At 41.0% G+C, this 6,114-nt stretch overlaps 1 non-coding gene and 1 pseudogene across 2 annotated transcripts; both read left to right on the forward strand.

Annotated features, from left to right (window-relative positions):
* On the forward strand, positions 1-3,197 carry LOC143856369 (UDP-glycosyltransferase 92A1-like; annotated as a pseudogene). The gene is made up of 2 exons (XR_013238177.1): positions 1-916; positions 2,011-3,197. The product of XR_013238177.1 is annotated as a UDP-glycosyltransferase 92A1-like (transcript).
* A 2,478-nt stretch (positions 3,198-5,675) lies between these two features.
* On the forward strand, positions 5,676-5,837 carry LOC143856837 (U1 spliceosomal RNA). The gene has a single exon (XR_013238382.1). It is a non-coding gene; the product is annotated as a U1 spliceosomal RNA (small nuclear RNA).
* Positions 5,838-6,114: the final 277 nt, after the last annotated feature.

Below are 6,114 nucleotides of genomic sequence, written 5' to 3' on the forward strand. Positions count from 1 at the left end.
AAAAGCACTCAATAGAGAAACAATCATAAGGATCAGATTTCTAAGAAGGATCAGTTTTCTAAGCTTAACTGAAATCTACACCAATGATTTTCCAGATCCGAGCAAAATAACATACTGTTCATAAAAACTGTCCAGATCTGTCGAAGATACCCAACTACCGAAAAGCCCTCAGGGCCCGGTAGAAAAAAAAAGAAAAAAAGAAAAAGAAATGACAATGTGAGTTCGCCCAATTATCAAAACATATATGGTAGTGCAAATATCAGTAACTAGAGTAAAGCCTTCTATAAATTGACATGTCCTCAACAAGCTAAAGGAGGGGGGAGAAAAAAAAAGACTTGGTCTGAAACTCATATTCTTTCCCACAATGACCGAAATAGAAAAACACATGGTTTTGTTCCCTTACATGGCTCAAGGCCATCTAATCCCTTTCATGGAGTTAGAAAGGCTTCTACACAAAAGAACTAGATGCACGATAACCCTAGTAAACACCCCTCTAAACATAAAAAAGCTTAGAGCTTCTCTACCTTCAGATAACTCCATCCAGCTCGCAGAGCTCCCCTTCTGTAGTTCCGACCATGGCCTCCCGCCCAAACTCCGAAAACACAGATTCTTTACCCTTCCACCACTTAATTGACCTCTACGAAGCCTCGCAAACACTCCAACCTTCCTTCGAACAGCTTCTTTCTAAAATATGTGAAGAAACTTATCATTCTCATGTATGCATAATTTCAGATATGTTCTATGGATGGACGGTCGAGGTCACAAACAGGCTTGGAGTATTGCATTCGTTCTTCATCTCTAGTGGTGCTTACGGGACTGCTGTATATTTGGAGCTATGGTTGCACTTACCACACTCTCAAACTGATTCTGAAGAGTTTCTTCTGCAGGATTTCCCCAAAGCGGGTCACATCCACAGGTATTGTGAAACAATCAGGGTCCTGTTTGTTTTAGATTATTACAACCGATTGTGGAGTCCCCAACCGATTATTGGACCGATAATCGTACTAAATTTGACAGTTGGGGAATCCAGTCATTTGTCATAATCTAAAACAAACAGGCTCTAAGCCGTTAGAGTTGGTGTTATTTAATCATTTATACTTCCGAACACCGTCTCCGTGTGCCGTCTCTTTTTTGGGCCGGGTTGTCTTGGACATACATTTTTTGATTTTGTAATATTTTTTCTAGGGGTGCAGCTCGGGTCGGGTTCAACCCAAGAAGTTGGGTCTGATTGGGTTGAGTTCAGGGTCGGATTTGGGTTTGGGTTGAGTTTTCCAAACCCGGGTTGAGTTCGGATCAGGTTCGGATCAGGTTCGGATTGAGGGCTTGGGCAACCCCGACCCAAATGAACACCGACATTTTTTTTTAATAAGCTTAGAAACTTAGGTTGAACTCGGGTCGGATTGAACATCTTCAGGTTGAGTAAATGGTTCCTCGGGTAGGGTTTGGGTTGGCCTCAATCCCACTCGAGTTGCACCCCTAAATATTTCCCTCAAATGGCTTTATACCATGTGAAACAACCAATTACTCCAAATGCTTAAACTGTTAGGGTTGGTGTTATTTAATCATTTATACTACAATCTGGCATGGTTTAAAATTTCGGTTTCGGTAACCGTTTCAGACCCACAGATAACCGAAATTTCGGCGAAATCCTCGAAATTTGGGTTTGAAATTTCGAAATTTCAGACCAAAATTTTGTAGCAATATCTTATTTATTAAAAAAATGGCAGTAAAACAAAATTTAGGACCGAAAATTTCGAAAATTGGCGAAATTCGGAATTTCAGTTTTGGACGGATTTCGGTCGAAATTTAAAACCATGCTTGTGACTACATTTTTTAAGTTGCCGTACACATGTTTTTTTTTTGGGTTTTGTACTAGGACGGTTCTCAAAAAGCTCTTAATGCCCTTGGCACCTTGGCATGTTTATCAAAACACCTTGGCAGAGGTATCATTTCCCAAAGTATAATCTCTTAGAGCGGGTGTTATTTAATCATTAATTTATACTTCAACAGGTCTCAGCTTCCCGACCATCTCAAATTGGCCGATGGTACGGATCGATGGTCCAAATTCCTTAAGCGAGAGCTCTCCTTTTGGTTAAGATCCGATGGGTTTTTTATCAACACGGTTGAGGAGTTTGAATTGATTGGATTAGGATATTTTCGTAGAAAAATGAGTCGGCCCGTTTGGCCCATTGGGCCAATAACTTCGGAGAAGGAAGCATCTGTACGGAAGAATCCTGGAATTCCCGTAGATCATTGTGTTGAATGGCTGAATCTCCACCGTCCGTGCTCTGTTCTCTACATATCTTTTGGGTCTCAAAACAGCATCTCTACGTCACAAATGATGGCTTTAGCTATGGGTTTGGAAACAAGTGGCAAAGCATTTATTTGGGCCATTCGGGCTCCAATTGGGTTTGATAAAACAGATGATTTTAGATCCGAGTGGTTGCCCCAAGGATTCGAAGGTCGGATGGGGGAAAGAAAACAAGGGATTTTGGTAAGAAAATGGGCCCCACAGTTGGAAATACTGTCATATAAATCAACGGGAGCATTTCTAAGTCATTGTGGTTGGAATTCAACGGTGGAGAGCTTGACACGTGGCGTGCCGATGATTGGATGGCCGATATCTAGTGAGCAGTTTTATAATTCGAAGATGTTGGAAGAAGAGATTGGTGTTTGTGTTGAGATTGGGAGGGGGAATAGTGAAGAGATTAGGGAGGATCATGTTGTGAAGGTGATTGAAATGGTGATGGGAGAGACTGAGAAAGGAGAAGGGTTTATGGAGTTAAAGAGATTTTGGAGGCAGCTATTAGAGATGATGGTAGTTACAAAGGTTCATCGATTAAAGCTTTGGATGGATTTTTCAATACTGCCTTTTCAATAGGGCTGCAACTCGAGCCGGGTAAAACCCGACCCGCATCGACCCGACCCGAAAATAGCCTGGGTCGGGTTCAGGTTTCATGGGTTTTGGGTCGAGCCGGGTTCAGCATTCAAAAGCCCGCATGAATCTCGGGTCGAGCCGGGTTTGAAGGGGCCCGACCCGAGTTACATAAGTTATAGTATGTACATTTTTTTCTATTGTTAGTTAAAAGTTAAAGGGATAATTACATTTACACCCCCTCTAGTTTCTGACACATCCACTTCCACCCCTATAGTTTAAAACGTGACAAGTACACCCTTGTAGTTTCAATTTGTTTAAGGTAGACCCCCTCAGCTGAAGGTTCGTCCATAGATTGAAGGGTTAGGATGATCCGATGGAGCTGATTTTTTGGGCACACCCTAACTATGTCAGGACCCATCAAATGAACGCTTTGGATCATCCAAACAATGTGGGCCCACATTATTTGGATGATTTTTTGGTAGTGTTTGGATTCGGGTAGGGGACCACATTATTTGGATGATCCAAAGCGTTCATTTGATGGGTCCTGACATAGATATGGTGTGCCCAAAAAATCAGCTCCATCGGATCATCCTAACCCTTCAATCTATGGACGAACCTTCAGCTGAGGGGGCAAACCTTAAACAAATTGAAACTACAAGGGTGTATTTGTCACGTTTTAAACTATAGGGGTGGAAGTGGATCTGTCAGAAACTAGAGGGGGTGTAAATGTAATTATCCCAAAGTTAAAAGTGAAAACCCACGCACCCACTGTTACTGTATGTGAGTGTAATTTATGCTTCTATGAGTTGAGTTGATTCAAGTGTTTGATTCAGCATTGTTTGATTGTAATTACAACATTGTTTGATTACAGCATTGTTTGATTCAAGTGTGATGTGAGTGTAATTACATCATTGTTTGATTCAAGTGTAATTTCTGCTTCTATGAGTTGAGTTGCCTTGCCAAACAAGAATTTTCCTTAAAAATTTGCGTCAACGTGAAAAAACCCGACCCGACCCGAACCGACCCGAGATTTATCATGGGTAGGGCCGGGTTTGGAAATCGTGGGTTTTCCGAAAAAAAACCCGACCCGAGATATTTCTCGGGTAGGGTTGGGTTCTCCAAAACCCGACCCGCCCGACCCGAGTTGCAGCCCTACTTTTCAACGAGGGAGAAAGATGGGTAGAGACTAGAGAGAGTTTTACGTTTGATTGAAAGTAGTCGGAATCATATTGCCACCCTTTTTGTTTGTCCTGAAATTGGATAGGATATGTGTGGATGAGATGTATCCTATTGTTTTATTTTTGTCTCTTTCTTTTGGTCATTATATGACCTTTGGGCTTATATCTTTAGGGTAATGGTATATTCGCTCCGTTTTCTCTTTAGGGCCACTCCCTTGTACTATATAAGGGAAGTCATAAATGCATGGAGGGGCATCCTATGTCACTTCAAGTAATATTAGGAGACTCAAATATCTTGAGATTATGTTTCATAACTGTTTTTAGGGAAAATGTTATCAGCACTGCTCTATTTTGATGAGGGCACTCCTAACTTTACTAAAAGTACAGTATGGCCCGCACCGTAGGATGATCCGAACCGTCGATTAGATGGGCCACAGCCTAAATAGGTTGTGCCTCAAAAAATTAATTTCATAGGTTGATCCTAACCCTCTGATCTACCGAGGGTTAGGATCAACCCTCTAACATTCAGATCGAGGAACAAAGCCTTGAGCATCGAGTTAGGATCAACCCTCTAAGCTGGGATTGAACCTCCGAGCTTTAGGTCGAAGAACAAAGCCTTGAGCATTGAGTTATAGAGGGTCAATCCTGTTGGGACCCGGGTAGAACTCGCCCTCAAAAGCTAGTTGTTAAGGGGAGGGAACCCAATCCCACAAATCTCCCTTGTAACATTCCTATCGGTTAAGATGGCACCCAATTTTCTCCCAATCCTTTTCTGTCAGTCTTCCACATGCAAAAATGAATCACTCTCTCTACCAACATGAACGGTTGGTGAGCCCAACAATTAATTCGTTTAGATATTTGAGCAAGGTAGGCCCCACCCATGTTTTAAAAAAGAAAAGACAAGATGAGTTGTGTAATTATCAAAATATGGAATGGCAGTATCACTAGCCAACTAGAAATCCTATATAATTTTTAAGAGCTTATTATTTGAAATAAGATCTTAAAAGGAAATGATAAATGTGTCCCTTTTCAGTACTTGGGACACTCAGCAGCAGTGTATCAATGACTGCAGAGGGGCTGAAGTGCTTCACGTCAGAAGGATTCAATGGATTTAATTGAATGACTTGGGGCTGATGTGCTTGACATACAATGCTGGGTGTCCCATGCAATGAAAAGGAGTGCATTTATCATTTCCCGATCTTAAGGACCCTAAAATGGAAAGTGAAAAGATAGAAAAACATTCTTTCATCGAACTTATCATTTGAACACTAAAAGCTCATTTTTTACTTTTAAAAATGGGATTTGTAAGGCAATTTCATGAAAAGCCAATGCATGACTCACTTTTGTGACAGAATAAGACAAAATCTGTCATAAACAATCTGTGTGGTCGTTCTCTCCTGCAAAGGTGACAATGACCTGGCTTTCCGCAAAATTGCCTAGCAAATCCCTTTGAAAATAAGAATATTTTAAAATGGGGGTTAATAAAGTTGTCTTCTCCCCACAAACATTCCCATCTGTCCCTGTTATGAGCTCCATCATATCTATTAAAACCGTCTCAAGCTTTTATACATATGCTAAGGGAGAAAAAACCAAATATGTGAGGGTAAACGATCATTTCGATGCATACCTGGGCGCGGTATATCGGTGATCAGAAAGGTCGATTGCCTAGGATAGCTGGCTCCATTGCACTTTTGGAGTTGGGTTGTCTTACCACCTTACCTAATACGGGGGCTGGACGTCATAATTTGTGACAGAGAGGGTTTGCGTTCGCGCAACCCTTGCCTTTTTAACTCCCTCCTACCCTTGCTGCCATTATTAAGGAGGATTATGAAGGAACTCTTTATCCCCCATTGTAATTTTCTTTTTTATATATTATTTTTCTCTGTATCCGGTTTGGGGTCTGCCTAACCCCTCTAATCAATAAAAAAAAATGATGATTTCGAATTTAATGCTGCTTATAGTGTTTTTGTGACCATAAATTTGGGACCGTTTTATTCAATAATTAGAAATTTTTGATCAAGATAATTAACGGATCGGATTATTTTTACAATTTATCGA

This window comes from Tasmannia lanceolata, unplaced genomic scaffold (genome assembly GCF_043159265.1).
Source record: "Tasmannia lanceolata isolate RefF3 unplaced genomic scaffold, GAP_Taslan_0.1 ptg000023l, whole genome shotgun sequence".
Taxonomy (NCBI): domain Eukaryota; kingdom Viridiplantae; phylum Streptophyta; class Magnoliopsida; order Canellales; family Winteraceae; genus Tasmannia; species Tasmannia lanceolata.